The following is a 20,771-nucleotide window of genomic DNA, read 5'->3' as shown; positions in this document are numbered from 1 at the left end:
ATTCTTTTTTTTGTTTCCTGAACTTCTCGCATTTCTATGTTCAGCATACATTTTTGTCTTAAATAGCTTGGAAAACTTTTTTTCTTTAACACTTGATAAAATTATTTACTTTTAAGTTTTATAGAAAATGCATTTTGAGTGATAACAGCTAAATTAGGAAGGGGAGGAGTGATATTACAATGCTATGATGAATCCTGAGAGAAACAACATGAAAAAAGCTCCCATTATAGTATATAAGAGCTCTCGGACCATTGACTGAAATCCTCACAAATTACTAAAAAGGAAGCTGAATTGGAGTGGGGAATGTCTTATTTTAAGAGTTTCTATAAAATTGACTACAACGCAAATCAGGTCACATGATTTGCAGCTCTACCCTGTGCCTACACAGCTGGAGATCTCAAAATTATTTATCAAAATCATTGAATCATTGATTCACAACAAAGTCATAATCCCTGGAGTCAATATAGTTTGACATAAATACTTTATAATAACATCATTTTTCACACACACACACACACACACACACACACACACACACGAAAGAAATTAGAGGAATAGAAGCAGAGAGATAGATTATACAATATTACTTTTTTCAGGGAAAAGAAGATAGATAACAGCTTTGGAAAACTGGTGATTTCCATTAAAGTTAAATATACAACAACCTGTGACTTCATAAATTCACTCTTAAATATACATCTAAGAGGAATGGACACAGATATAAGAGTTTTGGCAATACCAAGTGTTGAAATGGATATGAATGAAAGGAATCCCTTTTATACATTTGCAGTATAAACCTGTACAACCATTTTGAATAAAAAAATGGCATTATCTTTTAAAGTTGAGCATTCTCATGCTAAGTCAGCAATTCTTTCTCATATAGGCAAATGCCTCAAATACCTTATATAAAGTCTGATGTTTCCTAGAGACATGTAAGAATTTTAAAAGCAGCTTTGCCCATTGTAGGAAAAAAAAAAAAAAAGAGAAACAATTCAAAGTCAATCAACAGAAAGGTCAATAAATCAGTTGTGGTATATTCACAGGATGGAATTTCATAATCAATTAGAGTAAATTAATTAAAACTATTAGTATCAATGTGGTATTGAGTGGAAAAGTAAATTTTAGAATACTGTTTACAATATAATATTATTTTTATAAAGCTTTAAAAACTGAGGGGCAGCCCGGGTGGCTCAGCGGTTTAGCACTGTCTTCAGTCCAGGATGTGATCCTGGAGTCCCGGGATCCAGTCCTGCGTTGGCCTCCCTGCATGGAGCCTGCTTCTCCCTCTCCTGTGTCTCTGCCTCTCTCTCTCTGTGTCTCTCATGAATAAATAAAATCTTTAAATAAAATAAAATAAAATAAAGCTTTAAAAACTGAAAAATATTGTTTCTGAGTAAAAACAAATTAGAACAAAATTTCAAAAGCACAATGACTATAACACAAAGATGAAGAGAATAATTCTCTCTGGGGAGAAATGGGAGAGGATAAGGAAGGAGCCCATTAGTAGATGGAATGCTATATGTAACATTTTATTACTACGTATGACAGAAAGTTCATGGGAATTTACTTACAAGTATTTTATGGGCAGCCCCGGTGGCGCAGCGGTTTAGCGCCACCTGCAGCCCAGGGTGTGATCTTGGAGGCCCTGGATCGAGTCCCACATCAGGCTCCCTGCATGGAGCCTGCTTCTCCCTCCCTCTGCCTGTGTCTCTGCCTCTCTCTCTCTCTCTGCATTTCTATGAATAAATAAATAAAATCTTAAAAAAATAAGTATTGTATATATATAATTTGTATAATATTACATGATTATAATTTTTTTAAAATATAGTACCAGTGAAAAAGAAAGATTAAAAATGAGAATATATAAATGGGCTGACACAGACAAAGCTCTAAGGTAGATTCTCAAATAAAAAGTGCAAGGTCCAAAATATTATATTTTACTTATATTTTTTAAAAAATACAGAACTATGTGTTTTTAAATTTTCAAAGGATAAAATTTTTAAAATCTGAAAAAGTACATAAAAACTAGTAAGGGTGTATGGTATCAGGATGGAAACTGATCATTTAGGGGGTAGTCTGTGAGTTGGGAGAGTATGCTCTTTACTCTGTTACCTATTTAAAATAAAGAAGAATTAGAGAGGAATAATTAAGGGACAAATGTCCTTTGGAATCCAGTGTTCTGAGAAGAGAGAGGGAAGAGAAAGAGGGAAATAAAGAGAAAGGGAGAAGTAGAGGGAGATAGAGACACTGAGAGAAAGCAAGAAATTCTAGAAAAAAGTGCAGGAGTATCCCAAGAATTAAAACAACAACAGAACAGAAATAAATGCTTTTGGCAAATCAGACCGAACTGAAGAAAATTTTATATTAAGAATTTTGAAGTCTAAGACAGGATGAAAGTAAATGTAGCAAGACATTCAATTTCAAGAAAATAAAAACAAGGATGGGGGGAATTTTTTTACTTGCTTTATAGACAAAAAAATAAAACCCTTCCCACTTTACTGAAGAAAAATTAGAAAAATTGACTGTTGTTTTCCTGGCACCTGAGACAGGATGGAATCAACTCTTCTTTTGATTTGTGGGACCAATAACATTCTTCCATTGCTTATTATAATGAAATATGTGGTATACTGATAACTTTAGTTTTTTAGTTTTCTGTTCAATAACTGGATGTCTTAGTAAGCATAGCCATTTTCATCTGAAAAAAATAGCAAGAATTCAATTATGTTTAGTTCTTTTGTAATTTCTGAGGCCCACAACCATACTTTTATGTTTACTTCTATTGATTTAAGTACACTTTCGCTTATCACCTTCCCAAAACACCTCATAAGTAGTCTATAAATGCCTCAGAACCATATTGGCAACTTTTACTGCCAAATGTGATAATTTTGTCCACGTTGTTAAAAAGTGTCACATTATAGCTAGTGTCCACTAAGCAATGTTTTATTTATGTTTTATTTTATTCCATTTATTTATGTTTTATTTATGTTTTATTCCATTGCATTATATAAGAATATATGCAGAGAAGGTGAATTACGTGTGCTAGCATTAATACTTGCTTTTCCTCCTTTCTGTAGATGGTTATATTTCTTCAGATGCCTGTGTGAATTTGTCACCATCCTAAGTGTTTGCCTTCACCCACTCAAGTGTGTAACCAAGTGCACGTATAGTTACTCATAATAAAGGGGCCAAATAGATGCTTCTCCGAATAGCTCCTGTTGACTTTTGAAATGACATTGAGTAGAGCTGACACACATTTCTACAATTAGGAGACTCGGAGTAATAAGAGAGGCCATATGACCTAGTAGTTTCAGAAAATGGGCTCTAGAACCTGGTTCGTGAGTTCCCCTTCCAACCTTGGCTGCTGTGTGGCCATGGGTCACTTATTCTACTTTGTTATCCTTCCTTTTCCTCTCTGTAAAATGGGAATAGTAAGGTTGTTGAAAGGATGGCATGTGATAATGTATATAAAGTACTTAGAAGAGTAAGTACTGTACTAGCATTTGCTATCACTGTCATCAGTAGTAGTAATGGTTAAAATTTATCATTATTATCATTCCTAAACAACTGCAAGTAAAACAGCAGATGCACTTGCTAAAATGTATATAAGTTATTTACTCTGGTCATCTGGGTTTTGATAATAGAGGGAAAATTTATGACTGGGAATTAACTTAAAATTTTTTGGCATTTCACTTTGTTGTTTTTGTAGACATATTATTCGTAAACGACATAATGTTCAATGTATTTTTAAATCACGCAGTCACAGGTTAGACAGACCACCTCCACCAGTGGCAGGCAGATGCCATATGCATTGGGGAGACATTTTATTGGTGACTTTGCTGAGCAGGTGTTTCATATTGGGTTGACCTGCACAGTGATACTAAGTTGTTATTTGATATTTCAAAGGCATTATCAGATAGAAACAAAAAACAAAAAACCCCCAGAAATATGAGACCTACTCTGTTGCCTTAGTAAGGATGGAAAATGTGTAAGTCAGATACTCCAGTATTTACGTAAAAGTGTGAGGTGCTATTGATTGTAATGAATGGGAAGAGATAAACATGAGTGGAAATGCCCAGGGGAGCTTTAATGAAGGAACTGGGGATATGAACCAATCTCTGGAGAAAGAAGTAACCAGTGGAGGTGAGACTGTGTGTGTGGAGAGTGAGTATGAAGTGATGAGTCAAGGCACAAATGAATGTGCATTTTATGAGACTAATGAGTAAATTAGCTTTGGTGGAATTTGTATGGAAAATCCTCAGAGAATGCTATTGGACTAAAAATAATAGGACAGATGAAAATAGTTTCTGTGATAGAAGTAAATCTACTAAAACCATTTCAGTCTTCTTCTCTTCAGTAAAATATTATTGAGCCTTGAACAGTACATTTTTGAGCTGGGCAGGTCCACATATATGTGTTTTCTTTTCATAAATACAGTACTATAAATGTATTTTCTCTACATTTCTTTCTTCAGCTTATTTTATTGTAAGAATATATTATATAATACATATAACATAACCAATATGTGTTAATTGCCTGTACATGTCATTGGTAAGGCTTCTGATCAACGGTTGGCTGTTAGTAGGTAAATATGGGGGGAATCAAGTTAAATGCAGATTTTCAACTGTGTGGGGGGGAGGGGGTTGGTGCCCCTAACTTCCACTGTTCAAGGGTCAAAGGTACTCCCCCCATGCTCACCCTCTTTCTTCTTAGCCAGAATGGTCTCTCAGAAATTCCATTTGAACTATAGCAGAACTACACTTCTTTCTTGACACTGTTCCTGCTCCCTACCACTACTCCCAAACAGAAGATAAAGATGAGGAATGTTGCTGGCTTCTATTTTGTTTTGTTTTGTTTTGTTTTGTTTTTATTTTTTTTCTGGCTTCTATTTTATATCCCCAATGTACAGAAGTGTGCCTGTACATTATAGGATCCTAAAGATATTTTAAATGAAATTGTTGAATGGAGATCAAATTTAGAGAAGGAAGCACTGGATACAGACATTATCTCAAGATAATAGAACTTACATTAGTTTGCGTTATAACTCAGGATTGTGACGGAAACAGATGGCCCTTTAACTCAAAACATTCTGCTGGAGGAAGGCATTGAAAGAATGTGGCTATCCATGCCCTGGGAGCTGGATCCTGGCGATTGGAGGCTCCTTATCTCCCTTCCTGTCCTTGGAATGTATGTCTTCCCACCATTCCCACAATCAGAGCCATTTTTAGGGTCATAACCTTGAGAGAGAGAGAGAAAGAGAGAGAGACAGACCTTGGCTAGCAGGTGTAGGGATCTACTCATCTCATAGCTGCCCAAGACAAACCTCATGCAAGTTCTCTCCCGTGTTAAACCTGCCCCCTACTAATTTGGAAGGGACTGCCTCTTTCTTAGATCTCTCCTTGCCCTCCATATACTGAGGGTCACTTTGCAAATCAATACATTCTAGTTCTGCAAAGGGGGAAAAATGAACAGGGTAATGAAACTGAGGAGACCATAAGTTTTATTTGTCCATTGAGCAATGTGCCTAAATTTATAGGAAATTTTAGGGAAAATTACACCGACACTTATAGTGAAGAGGTCATCAGTGTCTTCTATCCATTGCATCCCAATTCCTCCCACCTGGGATCCACAACACATGGCCATTCTAACCAGCTGAAAATAACTTTGATAGGTAATAGTTACTTTACGTTGTGAATAACATACACTGGAGTACAGAAAAAAAAAAAATGAAGCTTCTGATTCCTGAGAACAAAGAAGCTACAGGAGGAATAAGGGTAATTCCTGCCCCATAACAGTCCTTGCCTGTCACCAGGGTTCCTAGAGAAACACTATTGTCAGATAAAAAGGTACACTATGTAGGTCATGAGTCAGGTTACTTATTTTTTCTTTTCTTAAGAGAGAGGGAAAGAGCATGTGCATGCAAGCTGGGGCAGGGAGTGTGGGGAGAGGCAGAGAAAGAGAAATCCTAAACAGGCTCCATATCCAGTGTGTAGTTGGATGTGGGGGTGGGGGTTGGGGGGACGGTGGGGTGGGGTGAGGCTGGATCTCACAACCCTGAGATCATGACCTGAGCTGAAATCAAGAGTTGGAGGCTTAAGCAACTGAGCTACCCAGGAGCTCCTCATTTTTCTTTGCTTAAATTATTTTATGTGTTCTCATTAAAAAAATAACCTAAGTACAATAATTCAGTTGTGTACAAAAAAGGCCATTTTTAGTCATACTCCATTTTAGTTTTTGATATTCCTTAATTTGTCCTATTGCAAAAATACCTGCCAGTACTGTAACTCTTGGAAAGTATCTGTTCCAGATGTATTAGTCAATACTCAATTTTTAAATAAAATAATGCTTCCTACCGATTTGGTATAGAGCTCTAAGTTTGCTTGTGAAAGTCTATCCATTGGGACCAACAAAATAGGTCAGCTCCACAGCTTATCTGTGTAAACTTATGATAGATGACATTACAATAGAGAGATTTTTCACTCTAGATTATATTTGTTTCAGAAAAAAAATATTTCCTAATAATTCTATAAATGGATCTTTTTTATTTTTATAAATGGATCTTAAGAGAAAAACCACAAAGTTTGTAGTATAATACTGAAACACATTCAAATGCCAAAAAGAGAATCTCTGCCCTTTCTTCCTGAGAAGTTTTAGGTAGATTTATCAGAGTAACCACAGTGAAGTCAAATCCCTACCCTGAGGACATACACAGAAAACAGCCAGTTTATCAGAAAAAGGCATAAACACAGAGATGAGGGATTTCATTGAAAAACCGAGGCAGTAAATAAGAAGACAACTTAAAAACCGAGGAGATGGGCCAGACAAGGTTAAAAATAAACAGTTAAAATTTGTCCATTTTAGTTACTCTGTCCAAATTCTCTGCCTCCCTACTCAGAATAGGGCTCAAGTAAAAATTATATGAATATATTGGGCTAGGTTGATTTACTGTTTATAGATCTACTTTCACTTTATGAGGTCTCCCCATGAGAGGATCTTTTCCCTATCACACTAAGGTCTTGTTTTTCACAGCCATTTCCTTCCCCACCCTCTCTTCTGTCTTCCAGGAGACCTACATGAGCCCAGAAGGAGGGGCCTCCAGTTCAGGCTGAGACCTAGAATGGCAGTAACTAGGAGGAGAGCCAGAGCCAGTGTGCATGGCCATGCAGCGTGAGTGACAAGTGTGTGCATGTTACTGTAAGCCACTGAAATGTTGTTGCCAACTGTTATTGCATCATTTTTAGGCTGCACTGAGTAGGATCTTAAACAAGGTAGAAAAAAGTACTTTGTTAACTTTGAAAATGGAAATTTAAAGTACACACAACTCAGGAATCTAATACTTATCTTTCCCATCTGATACCTATCATTAGCTGAACAACTAAGATATGAATTTACACATTTGCATATAAGTGGCTTTTGTGTCCTTCAGATTGGGTACTCTGAGTAAATCCACAGTTCTTCCCTAATGTTTGATGTGTAACTGAAGCATAATACATGTGACTTGTGATTTTGATCTTTTCTGCTAGAATCTCTACTTTGTTCATTTTAATGAGGTCCTAAAATTTTAAATGAATCTCCAGTATTATAAGATGCATATTTATTATATGTGTGTGCCAAATCCAATATGCTTTGAATTTTCAAAATTGCCTTCCTTAGATTATTTTACATATAAATTCCTAGTGAAAATAGATGTGAGTGTGTAGTATTCCATTGAGACAGATAACTCCTACCTCACTAACCGTTCTGAAGAGATGCTAAATAATAAAATGATAAGCAATGTCATGTAAAATTTATTTACATAGTTCATATTTTATTGTATCGTATGTTAATGTTGTTTTATCTCTACATGTTATATAATGCTTTATTTCTTTGAAAATTACAACCATGTATCTTGGTAATGCTATGTGTTTGAGTAGTATGCAGAGATGAGAAAGCTGCTAGTAATGATAGACTTATCTTTTTTACCTCTTGGGAATTGAAAATATAACTTCTATTATGGCTAAATATATTTCTTCTATGGTCAAATAAACATGAGTCTTCCCTAGGAATTCCTGAAGTGTGGGCATGAGAGAAAGTGCTTAGTGACAACACTCCCAGGAGCTTGGAAGTAATTGTCTGTATGATAGAAAAATATGTGAATCTGACTCAACTTTAGGAAAAACTTTGCAAACAACTAATATTACCAATGGAAATTCTCTATAGTAGAGAGTGGCCTCATTCTACGAGATCTGTCTGGAAAAATAATGCCAATCATATCATAAGTGAATTTCACCAAAGGTATTTGTTATCATTGTCCTGTAGGTGCCAATGGTTTATATGGTATGAAGCTAGCTACATATCTGTGAATACAAATGTGGAGGTCCTTTATGACCTTTTTAAAATTTTTTTTTTTAATTTTTATTTATTTATGATAGTCACAGAGAGAGAGAATGAGAGACAGAGACACAGGCAGAGGGAGAAGCAGGCTCCATGCACCGGGAGCCTGACGTGGGATTCGATCCCGGGTCTCCAGGATCGTGCCCTGGGCCAAGGGCAGGCGCCAAACCGCTGCGCCACCCAGGGATCCCCCTTTATGACCTTTTTATATCAATGTAAGATACTGGAAGTACATCCAGGCTGGATTCTCTCTAAAGTGCATCATGTGTTTTAGAAAGACATGTCAAAATTATGAACAACAGTAATTTCAGTACTAGAAGGACCATCCATAATATCATTTCCCTTAGTCTAGATAGCAAAATTAATGTGATGTTTAAAAGCAACATTTATTTACTCAACTAGCTTTGTCTGTTCAGTTTTAAAATCGTAAGTGGCTCTTGAGCTTTTCCACCCACTGATTTTCAGTTCAACTGACATTTTAACTGATAATCAAATCCTACGTCTTTTCTTTGATAGTATTTATGTAATGGAAAGCAACACAAAACAACTTAAAAACAGCTTAAAAAAGTAATGGGGCTTAATGATAACTTATGTGTCAAACCCAACTTTGACTCAGAGGGTAAGGATGTCTGGGGGAGATATTGTATTGCAATTAAACAAACAAACAAAATCCTTCTTTCGCCCTTTGAGGAGAATGTGGAGAAGAAAAGAATCTCTCTGACACATGGTCACATTACATTATGACAAGAAAGAGGCCTGGCTTTTCACACCAAAACTGACTCTCATAAAAGGCTCTGGGTTATATGTTGTCCAAAGGGTCAATCTTATTTAACCTATGTACTCAAAAGTTTTACCTCTCCTTGTCACTTGAATCCAAGTCTTCCTCCACTTCTCCAACCCCACTTTGATCAATTCCCCAGCAATTCGCTCATACAGAAGCCCTGCATCTCAGAACACACTGCATACATTTCAGAAAAGAGAATCAACATTCTTTGTTCTCCTCTCCACTTTCTTTCACATGTTATTGCCTGATGATTAGCTCCCCACTTCTTACAGTCTAGGATTTTCATTCCCTATTATTATACCTTTGTACTCTTTCAGTTGCTGAGGTCTTTCTTATAATAACAACTAGGAACACCCGGAAGAGATGCCACCACTTCTTCCTTCCCTCTATTCTTAAGGACCCTCTTTCCTGCTGAACTTGGTCCAGCCTTAAAATTGTCCTATCATTCTCATTACAATGAGTGTTCCAGGCAGCAACTATTAATTGATGTGACTTTGTAACAAGAACTTCCGGTCCCAATTAATACCTTCTTGATTGACTTCAGCTTAAAATCTGAAGTCTTCTCACCCTGATCTCTTGTCCTCATAGTTGGAGAATTGGATATTTATGTGTTAACTCCTCTGCCACTCCTGCACATAGTTTTTATGTTTGTTTGCTTTTTTTTTTTTTTTTAATCATTTAGGCTCCAAGGATTTCCATGTAATTCTATTTTTTTCTTCACTGGGATAGCTACCATTGTATCTAATTATCAGTGGGAATTACTGCCTTTAAGATCTGAATCTTTGAAATAATTATCTGTCCACAGCCTGTATCCCTTTGCTTTTATGAAACATTTTCCTGCCCTACTTGTTACCTTCAATAGTCCTCTCAATGACCCCCTTTTCATAATTCTTACACTCCATAAGCACCTTCTTCACTTCCCCTCACCCTTCCTCCAATCCAATTTGGATCCTAATGGGAATCTCAATCTTTTTTCCTATTGACATTCTATCATGCCTACCCAGCAATTCCCAGCCATGAGTTAACAAACATAATACATACATATGTACATACATACACATGTTGATTCATTCATTCATTTAAGAGAGGGGCAGAGGGAGAGCAAGAAAGAGAATCTTAAGCAGGTTTCATGCCCAGTGTGGAGCCCTATGACACAGGGCCAGATCTCACAACCTGAGCCAAAATCAAGAATTGGACAATTACCCCTACTAAGCCAGGTGCCTCAGTTAACATTTATTTAGGTATGTCATTGCCCATCTCAGGCAACTGAACTTTCAGCTGCATTCACTACATATTTCAGCTATTCAACCTATGCTATTTATTTATTTATTTATTTATTTATTTATTTTATTTTTTTTTTTTAATTTTTATTTATTTATGATAGTCACAGAGAGAGAGAGAGGCACAGAGACACAGGCAGAGGGAGAAGCAGGCTCCATGCACCGGGAGCCCGATGTGGGATTCGATCCCGGGTCTCCAGGATCACGCCCTGGGCCAAAGGCAGGCGCCAAACCTCTGCGCCACCCAGGGATCCCGACCTATGCTATTTATAAAGACAGTCTATAATTCTTCCATTTTCTTCATCATGAGTTTCTCTTCCTGTGATCCCCTTATAATCCCCGCTTCTAAAATGCTATCTTTGTGGCTCTGAGGGCTTGAATCTAAGGAGGTTATGTTTGAACAGAGGCCTGGGTGATAGCAAGGGGTCAACCAGGCAAAAAATCTAGAGGGAGAGTATTCCATGCAGAGCAAAGACTTTAAGGACTTTGATTCAGAAAATAGCTTTGTATTTTAAAGAAACACGATATGTGGTTAAAGTATACTGTGTGAGGTGGCAAATGGGAGGTAAGATCTAAAAGGTAGGCAAGGCTTATGTAGAGTTCTCTAGTGCACAGTAATGATTTCAGGTTTTATTCTAAGTGAAATACAGGGTATCTCAAGCTTGGTATTACCAAAATTTGAGGCCAGAAAATGGATGTTTAGGATGTTTAGCAGCATACTTATCTTTTACATACGAGACACCCATAGCACCTTCCCTTCACTGTGACTATAAAAAACATCTCCAAACATTGACACATTTCCCCTTAGAGACAAAATCACTCTCCAGGGAGGAAGTCATGGAGTAATTAACAGAGTAGAGTTATTTGATTTGCTGTGTGTTTAAAAAGTGTTGATTTGGCTTTTCTGGAGAATGAGCTATAAGAAGATAATATGGACCCAGTTCAGAGGCAACATCAGTCCCCCAGGGGAAAATGTGGTGTGATGGACTACAGGGCTTGTTAATAGGGTATTTAACTCAAAATGTGTTTGAAAGTATTCCTAGAATTTGGCCATATGATTTACTGAAAGGTATAGAAAGCATCCAATAGCCAATGAAGGATGTAAGTATGAAGTTACATAGAAACAACAGGAACTTAGAGGAGAGTTGAAGACTGGATTTACTAAAGCAAAAAAGTTGTAGTCATTAGCATTAATATTGTAATTGTTGAATTTACAGGAGACCGGTGAATAATAGCCCTTTCTTTCTCTCTCAAGTTGAAAATGATTAAAATACAGGTATTGGACTCCTTTCTCATGGCACCTGTGTAGCTCTATCAGTTAAGCATCTACCTTCGGCTCAGGTCATGATCTCAGGATCCTGGGTTTGAGCCCAGCATCCAGCTCCCGGCTCAGTAGCGAGTCTGCTTCTCCCTCTGCCTTTGCTCCTGCCCCCATTCATGTGCTTATGCTCTCTCCTTCTCTCTCTTTTAGTCTCTCAAATAAAAAGAATCTTTAAAAACAAAAAAGGACTCCTTTCCCCCACCATATACAAAAATTGACTCTAAATGGACCAATAGCCTAAATGTAAGAGATCAGAATATAACATTCTTAGAAGAATACTTAAGTGTACATCTTTATGACTTTGCATTAAATAATGATTTCTTAGATATGGTCTAAAAGCTACAAGCAATCAAACAACAAATAGATACATCATACTTCATCTAAAATAATATCTTTTGTACTTCAAAGCACACAGTCAAGAAAGTAAAAAATGCACAGGAGAGAAAATAATGGCCAATGCTACATCTGATATCTAAAAAATTATAAAAATCATCACAGCTTAACAATAAAAAATCCAGATAATTCAAAATAAAAATTGGCAAACAGTTTGAATAGTGATTTCCCCAAGGAAGATAAAAATGGTGGTGGTAAGGATCATAAATGATCCTTAACATCATTGGGGAAATAGAAGTCAAAACCATGATGAGAAACTACTTCGCACCCACTAGAATGGCTATAATAAAAAGATGGACAAGCATTAGTGAAGATGTGGAAAAATTAGAACCATCAAATATTGTATCTTGAAAGTAAAATGGCATAGCCACTTTGGAAAGGAGTTTGGTAGTTTCTCAAAAATTAAATATAGAGTTACCACATAGCCTAAAAATTCCATATATATATATATATGTATATATATATATATATATATATATATATATATATATATACCCCCAAGATAAATGAAAATATATGTCCATGAAAAAACTTGTACGCAAATATTCATAGCATTATTCATAAAATCCAAAATAGAGACAGATATATGTCAACTGATGGACTGACAAAATGAGTATATCTATGAATGATATGATGAAATGATGAAATATTTTTTGACATAAAAAGGAATGAAGTACAGATTCATGCCACAACCTGGATGAACTTTGAAAACATGATGCTGGGATGCCTGGGTGGCTCAGTGGTTGAGCTTCTGCCTTCAGCTCTGGGCGTGATCCCAGTGCAGGGATCGAGGCCTGCATCAGGCTCCCTGCGAGAAGCCTGCTTCTCCTTCTGCCTGTGTCTCTCTGCCTGTGTCTCTCATGAATAAATAAATAAATAAATAAATAAATAAATAAATAAATAAAATCTTAAAAAAAAAAAAAAGAGGAAAACATGATGCTAAGTAAAAGAAGCCAGACCTAAAAGGCCACAGAGTGTATGATTCTGCTTTTATGAAATGTCTAGAATAAGCAAATCCATCCAGTCAGACAGTAGATTAGTTAACAGGCTGCAGAGGAGAAGGCAGGAGGATAAGTGCTAATGGGTATAGCATGTCTTTTGCAGGATGATGAAAATGTTCTAGAATTCTGTAGTGGTGATCGTTGCACAACTTTGTGATATATCAGGTATTTGATTTATCTCATTAAAAGTACACACACAGGGCAGCCCGGGTGGCTCAGCGGTTTAGCGCCGCCTTCAGCCCAGGGCGTGATCCTGGAGACCCGGAATCGAGTCCCACGTCGGGCTCCCTGCATGGAGCCTGCTTCTCCCTCTGCCTGTGTCTCTGCCTCTCTCTCTCTCTCTCTCTCTGTGTCTCATGAATAAATAAATAAAATCTTAAAAAAAAGGTACACACACACACATACACACAGATATGGTAAACCTGCTGTTTGCCTAACATTCTCCTCTCTCCCTAAAATAGAAAGATAAGAATAGAGTGACTGGAGTTCAAAATAGTAATTATACTGTAGATAAGGCTGAAATGAAGTGTGCAGTTACATATGTGGGCACTTCTAATCTCTACCCCTGAATTAAACAGATTTACCCAAGCAATCATAAGCAGAATTGCTATTGGGACATCTCCCTCAGAGGTGTATTGTGGGAAAGCAAATCTGAGAGCATCTTCCCTGCAGGGAGATTGAATAAAACAGATGCCCTGAAGGAGCTCAACCAAGTGTATCTGGTTTCTTGCAAATACAGCAATTATATAAGAAGCAGAAAGAGAGAAGCAGAAGTATGAACCCTAGTTTGGTCCTTTCTCGTGGAAACGTGAACTCAGGCAAATTGAGTCCTTTGTGAACACAGTATAAACGGATTTGAGAAGATGAGTTCTGTTTTGTGCACATTAGATTTGTGACCATGAAACTTTTAAAGTACAGGTGTTGGTAAAAAAGATGAATATATGGCTCCAAGTTTACAGTTCCATGTGACCCTGGATTTTTAAAACCTGCCTTAGGAAATGACAGGACAGGGTAAGAATGGGTCCCTCAATGGTTATTTTTTCTAATCCACCAACTCAGGCCCATAGCAGCCAAGAAATTAAATTAGTGGAAACAGCAATCCTCTGCTTAAAAGAATGGTTAGTCGATTTCAAGAGTGAAAATTCATGATGGATGCCTGCTATAAATTTTAATAGTTCTTGTTCCATGAAGTTTATTGTTTTCCTAACATTTGTAGTTTTGGGTATGAGACCTTTAATTTTTGTTTTGTTTTGTCTTTTTGGCAGTGAGAAGAATCCTACTATATAAATTTATTGGTTCGAGAATGAGAACAAAAATTAAAAGTCATGATGCCTAAAAATTTTTCCTAAAAATGTTTATTCGTGCATTTGTAGAACCAGAGGACATCATTTTATTACTATAAAAAGGAGGAATAAATAAAAATCATTTTAGATGTGGTCTACCTTTTCTAGGGATTATATTGAATGGAGTATTTTATTAGAAGCTAAATAATCCAAAAGCTTCCACACACTGAGAGACTTAATGAGTTGTGAAAGAAAGGTGTCCTGGGAGCTGAAATAAAAACATGAATATAAAAGTAGATAGACACTATGTCCTCACGTTCATAAGAAAATTATCCAATTCATTGAATACTGATTGCCATTTTATTATCTGAATCGATACCAATGCAGTTAATGTGGCATTTAGAAATCATAAAAATAAAGATGGGATAATTGTTCCCCTTAACAGAAGCCTTACATGCACATTTTAAACCCCATATAATGAAATCACAGTGAAATTTAGAGAAACGTGGACCCAACAAATGCTGCTGGCATTAAGCAACTCTTAAGATCCTTTGCTTTTCAATAGACTTCATTTACGATTTAATCAGTGTCAGCTACTGCCAAGGCCAATGGGATGAAGAATTCAACAAATTATTTTTCTCTTTTAGTAAATATTTAAGAGATTATTTATAATTAAATAAAAACATTACAATATTAACATTCTGTATTTTAATTGCATGAAAAGTTAAAATATTTTAAACTACTGTATCTATCTTGTACAACAGATTCAAAGAATTTTACAGGTAGAAATAATCATATAGATGAGCAAACATAATACTCTCACTTCATGGGTGGAAATGCTAATGCTTAAAAATATTAATCAGATAAAAAATTTCATTTTAACTAGAATCAGTCAGGAATCTAATGGCTTCTGAGCCCAGGTGCAGAATTTAACAACAACAACAACAACAACAACAACAACAACAACAACAACAAAACCACGTTGCCTCCAAGACTCTGTGGTAGGATTTCTGAACCAATTAACATGTTAAAATCATTCCTGTGACGTTTGCTTTTTTTCTGGGTTAGGGTGTTGACTATCCCTTTGCATTATTCAATATGTAACTTCACAAAAAGTATTTTTTTAAAGACTGGATTAAGGTCAAAGCTCATGTGTATAGCCTGATAAATTTCCATGTGCTGACTACTCTTTTTTTTTTTTTTTTTTTTTTTAAGATTTTATTTACTTATTCATAGAGATGCAGAGAGAGAGAGAGAGAGAGGCAGAGACACAGGCAGAGGGAGAAAAGCAGGCTCCATGCAGGGAGCCTGACGTGGGACTCAATCCAGGGTCTCCAGCTCACGCCCTGGGCTGCAGGCGGCACTAAACCGCTGCACCACCGCCACCGGGGCTGCCCATTTGTCCAGGGCTAGACCAATGAGAGATTCCTTGCTGTTCGGCACTTGGAATCTCCTTTACACACATATAGTCAATCTCTCTCCTTCTTTGCCCCAAGTCACTACTTACCTCTATCTTTTTAAAATATTTTATTTATTTATTCGTGAGAGACAGAGACACAGGCAGAGGGAGAAGTAGGCTACACATAGAGAGCCTGATGTGGGACTTGATCCCAGGACCGTGGGATCACGCCCCAAGTGGAAGGCAGGTGCTCAACCACTGAGCCACCCAGGTGTCCCTACTTGCCTCTTTAGAGTGTAGATTGGCTTGATTTGTTTTGTTTTGTTTTGTGCATTATATATACTATTTTGCTATATACATATAGGACATATACTCTTCCTTCGGACTGACTTTGCTCAAAATTATTTTTGGGAAATTTGCCCATTATGTAGTTGCTGTAAATCATTTATCTCATTATTATGTAAAGTTTTATTGTATAAATATATCATAATTTGCTTATGCATGCTACTGTTGGGTGCATTTGGTTATTTTCTAACTTTCGGCTTTTACCAATAGTGGTGCCATAAATCTTCTAGCAAATGACTCGTGGTAAAAATGTGTACACATTCCTGTTGGAAATATAACCAGGAGTAAAACTGCTTGGTTATAGAAATGAAGGTATTCGACTGCCAGTTTTTCAAAGGGCTTTTAGCAATTTACATTGGTACCAGCCTTATTTGAGAAATTCCATTACTCTATTTCTTTATCAAAAATAGATATTGTGTTCTTTTTCATTTTAAATATTTTTTTTGGACACAGTGTTTTCTCATGTTGCATGCAAGTCCCTGTGTGTTTGCATTCTCCCTTTTCCATTGAATCCTATTCTCTATTAATTTATATGCAATAAAATTCAAATTTAAAAAAATATGGTTTAGAGGTTTAGAGTTGCAACGAATGTAATAGTCCGTGAAACTTTCACTTGAGTTAATATACACATTTCTGTCACCCAAGAAAGTTTCCATTTGTCTTTTTGAGGTCTTTTTTTTTTTTTTTTTTTTTGGCCCTAGTGGCAACCTCTACTCCCAGGTCTACTGCTATCATAAGTTACTTCTGTATGCTCTTAACTGTGAGTGAATGGAAATCAGACAGTTTATACTCTTTTGGATTTGGCTTCTTTCACTAAGTATGTTGTATCAATTCATGCATCTTCTGAAGTGTAACACTAATTTGTTTCTTTTGTTTGCCAAATAGTATTGTATTATATGACTGCCGGGTTATTTGTATTTATACATCCAATCAGCATTTGAAGGACATTTGAATTGTTTCTAGTCTGGGGTTAGGATGAATAGCTACAATGAACACTGTTGTACAAAAATTTTGGTGGTGTATTTCTGTAGAAGTAGAGGTGTTAAGCTATAGAGTAGGATTGCATTGAATTTTTCCAAAGTGGCTCTACTATTTTATATTCCCACCCAATACACAGGAGTACCAATTGCTTCACCAGTGGTTCATATTGACAAAGTTTGATATTATCAATCCTTTCAAATTTAACCATACTTACAGTTTGAACTTTTTGGTGTGGCATTTAAAACTTTTTTCTTTACCAGTTAGCTAATGATGTCACCTTTTCTTTTTCTCTTTTTTTTTAATTTTTTTTTTTTATTTATTTATGATAGTCACAGAGAGAGAGAGAGAGAGAGGCAGAGACACAGGCAGAAGGAGAAGCAGGCTCCATGCACCGGGAGCCCGACGTGGGATTCGATCCCTGGTCTCCAGGATCGCGCCCTGGGCCAAAGGCAGGCGCCAAACCGCTGCGCCACCCAGGGATCCCGATGTCACCTTTTCATATGCTTATTTGCTGGCTATTTGTGCCTTTTCATATGCTTATTTGCTGGCTATTTGTGCTATTTCTTTGTAATGCATCTGTCAAGTCTTTGGTCCCTCTTTTTTTTTTTTTTTTTTTTTTTTTAAGATTTTATTTATTTATTCATGAAAGACACAGAGAGAAAGAGGCAGAGACACAGGCAGAGGGAGAAGCAGACTCCATGCAGGGAGCCTGAAGTGGGACTTGATCCCAGGACTCCAGGATCACACCCTGGGCCAAAGGCAGGCACTAAACCGCTGAGCCACCCAGGGATTCCCCTGGTCCCCCTTATTAATTGAACTACTTCTTATTTTATTATTCAGTTGTATAAATTCTTTATATATTCTGAGCATAAGACAAGAACACTGATACATATATATATATATAATTATAATCTCAAATATTTTTTCTACTCTTCTACTCTATGTCTTTTTCATTTTTTAAGGTCTGACTATGATAAAGTTTTAATTTTGAAGAATTCTAAAATGATTTTTTTATGGTCACTGCTTTTTCTGTACCTTTAAAAGATCTTTCCCTATTTCAAAAATGGCAAAGATTTTATGCTTTTTCCCCAAAAGTTAAAGTTTTAATCTTTATGTTATGCTATCCATCTTGAATTAACTTGTGTGTATGTCATGAGGTAAGGATCATAATTTCTTTTCTATATGATACTTCGTTTTTATGAATTTATTTATTTTTTTCCACAAAAACTAGCCTTTTCTCATCAAATTTCCTTGTCACCTTTGTCAAAAATTTATTCGCCATATATGTCTGCTTTGGCTACTATAGCTTTAAGTTCAGAGATTACTATCTCTTTTTTTCAAGATTGATTTATCCTTTTATTTCAAGATTCATTTGTCATTGAATCTCATTTTTTTATTTTCCATGTATATTTTAGAAACAGTTTATAAATTTCTAGATTAATAATTAACAATTGACATTTTAAAAACATTTAATCTTCTAATCTTGGAACTTGGCAAATATCTCCATTTATTTACATTTTTAAAAATTTCATCCTTGAAATTTTAGTAGTTTTTAATTTTTAAATTTTAATATTGAATTTTATTTCTTAGCAAAGAAAATCTCATCAGAAAGTATTAAGGATGAACAGCCCGGGTGACTCAGAGGTTTAGTGCTGCCTTCAGCCCAGGGCATGATCCTGGACACCTGGGATAGAGTCCCACGTCGGACTCCCTGCATGGAGCCTGCTTTTCCCGCTGCCTGTGTCTCTGTCTCTGTCTCTCTCTCTCTCTCTGTGTCTCTCATGAATAAATAAATAAAAAATCTTTAAAAAAAAGTTTAAAAATTAAAAAAAGAAGTATTAAGGAATTCTACCTAATTTTGCATATTAAGCAGTGATATCAACTAGCTGGGCTATATTTGAGAAAGAATATTTTCTCTGATCTTAGAATAAAAATACAGTTGTACAATCAATACATGCATTTATGAGTCAGTCATGTCAACAGAACATTTTCTTCGTCTCAGGTTGGTTAGACTTTCATATTTTTACAATTTTTTTTTCTTTACATTTTTTACCACATATGAATTACAATACTTATTTTGAGGTTATAGAAAAGAAATATTTAAGATGATAATACAAAATTTACATGAGTATTAGTGTGACACCAAAGCCTCCATTCTTAACTTTTTTAATGGTCTATAATAGAAAGGAATAGAGGTTAAGACAGACAAGAAGATAGTTATAGGAAGCAGGAGAAAAAGAAAGGAGAAATGTATGTTGACCTATTCTTTTTGTTTGTTTGTTTGTTTGTTTTGTTTTGTTTTGTTTTGTTTTGTTTTAGAGAGGGGAGGAAGGAGAAGGAGAGAGAGAATCTTAAGCAGTCTCCATATCCAGTGCAGAGCTGACACAGGGCTCAATCTCATGACCTTGAGATCATGACCAGAGCTGAAATCAAGAGTTGGTCACTTAACAGATTGAGCCACCCAGGCACCTCTATGCTGACCTGGTTTTACAGTTGACATTACTGTGTCACTCTGAGTTTACTGTGTTACTGTATTATAGTGTACTCTTCATATAGTGCACTGAATTTCTGCAGTACACTGATTTAATTTCTCTTCTTCTCTTACAACTCTGCTTTTAAATATACTAGCAATAAATGTGTTCAAAATATATCTCGATGAAAGGAAAAATACTGTACATAACTTTCAAATATATTTTGAAATACTTTTTGAAGTTATTTTTGTGAATTTTAACTGTTAAGGAATTTAAATGTTTAACATCGCTCTTGATATTTTTACTTATATTATTTTTTGATGACACATAAATTTTAGACTCCATCATGAGTCACTTAGATTTTTGTAGCCAATTCCTTAGATGATGATATACAATTGTATTTTTTTGCAATAATTAAAATTTATCTTATTCCAATTATATTCCCAATCACATTATTTTAACTTAACATAGGTATATGATGTTTAGTATTTTTAAAAATTTTAGCCAAAATATATGACACATCATGCCTTTATCTATGTTTGTGTGTTTGTGTGTACATGCATGAGACTGTAAGAAAGCGGTAGCTTGAATTTGTGAAAATGAGCTTACATTTAAGGAAGAGATGAAATTAATAAATTAGTACACTCCAATTTACATTGTGGTTTTTTTGGCATCAATAAGCACATTTTAAATTTAAGATTCATTTAAAAAATTAATACAGCAAAACAGAATGATCAGTTCATCATTAAACCTGTGTAACTACTTATGTTGGGAAATAGGACTGCAATTACTTTAGAAAAGAAAAATACAATTCAAACCACAGAACTGATAGGCCAAAGGTAAGTAGAGCTATATACATATCAGTCAAAGCAATAATAATAAATCAAGGAGGTATAATTAGAAACAGTTTTGAGGGAATGAATCACGAACAGAACATAGTGAATTAACTTCTTAGAGCAAATTGGAATCTATACAAAAGGAAATGCATGCAATTTGGTCATGAGCAGTGACTATTTAGTAATGAAAGTTGTGTTTGTAAATCAGTGTATATTATCATATTTAAAGTCAGCTTTCTAATAGAGAAGATACTCCCCCTAAAGCATTCCAAAGAAAATAATTTTTTTAAAGATTTATTTATTTATTCAT

The 20,771-nt window shown here is 35.7% G+C and overlaps 1 long non-coding RNA gene across 1 annotated transcript in view; it reads left to right on the top strand.

The window, feature by feature from the left end:
• The window catches only part of LOC140605499 (uncharacterized), a 220,448-nt gene that overhangs the window by 156,184 nt on the left and 43,493 nt on the right, over positions 1-20,771 (top strand). The window contains exon 2 of the long non-coding RNA XR_012008150.1: positions 7,059-7,161. This is a non-coding gene — a long non-coding RNA (uncharacterized lncRNA). The remainder of the gene's footprint in view (positions 1-7,058; positions 7,162-20,771) is intronic.

Source organism: Canis lupus, chromosome 15 (genome assembly GCF_048164855.1).
Source record: "Canis lupus baileyi chromosome 15, mCanLup2.hap1, whole genome shotgun sequence".
Taxonomy (NCBI): Eukaryota; Metazoa; Chordata; class Mammalia; order Carnivora; family Canidae; genus Canis; species Canis lupus.
This window is presented reverse-complemented; position numbering and strand designations above follow the sequence as displayed.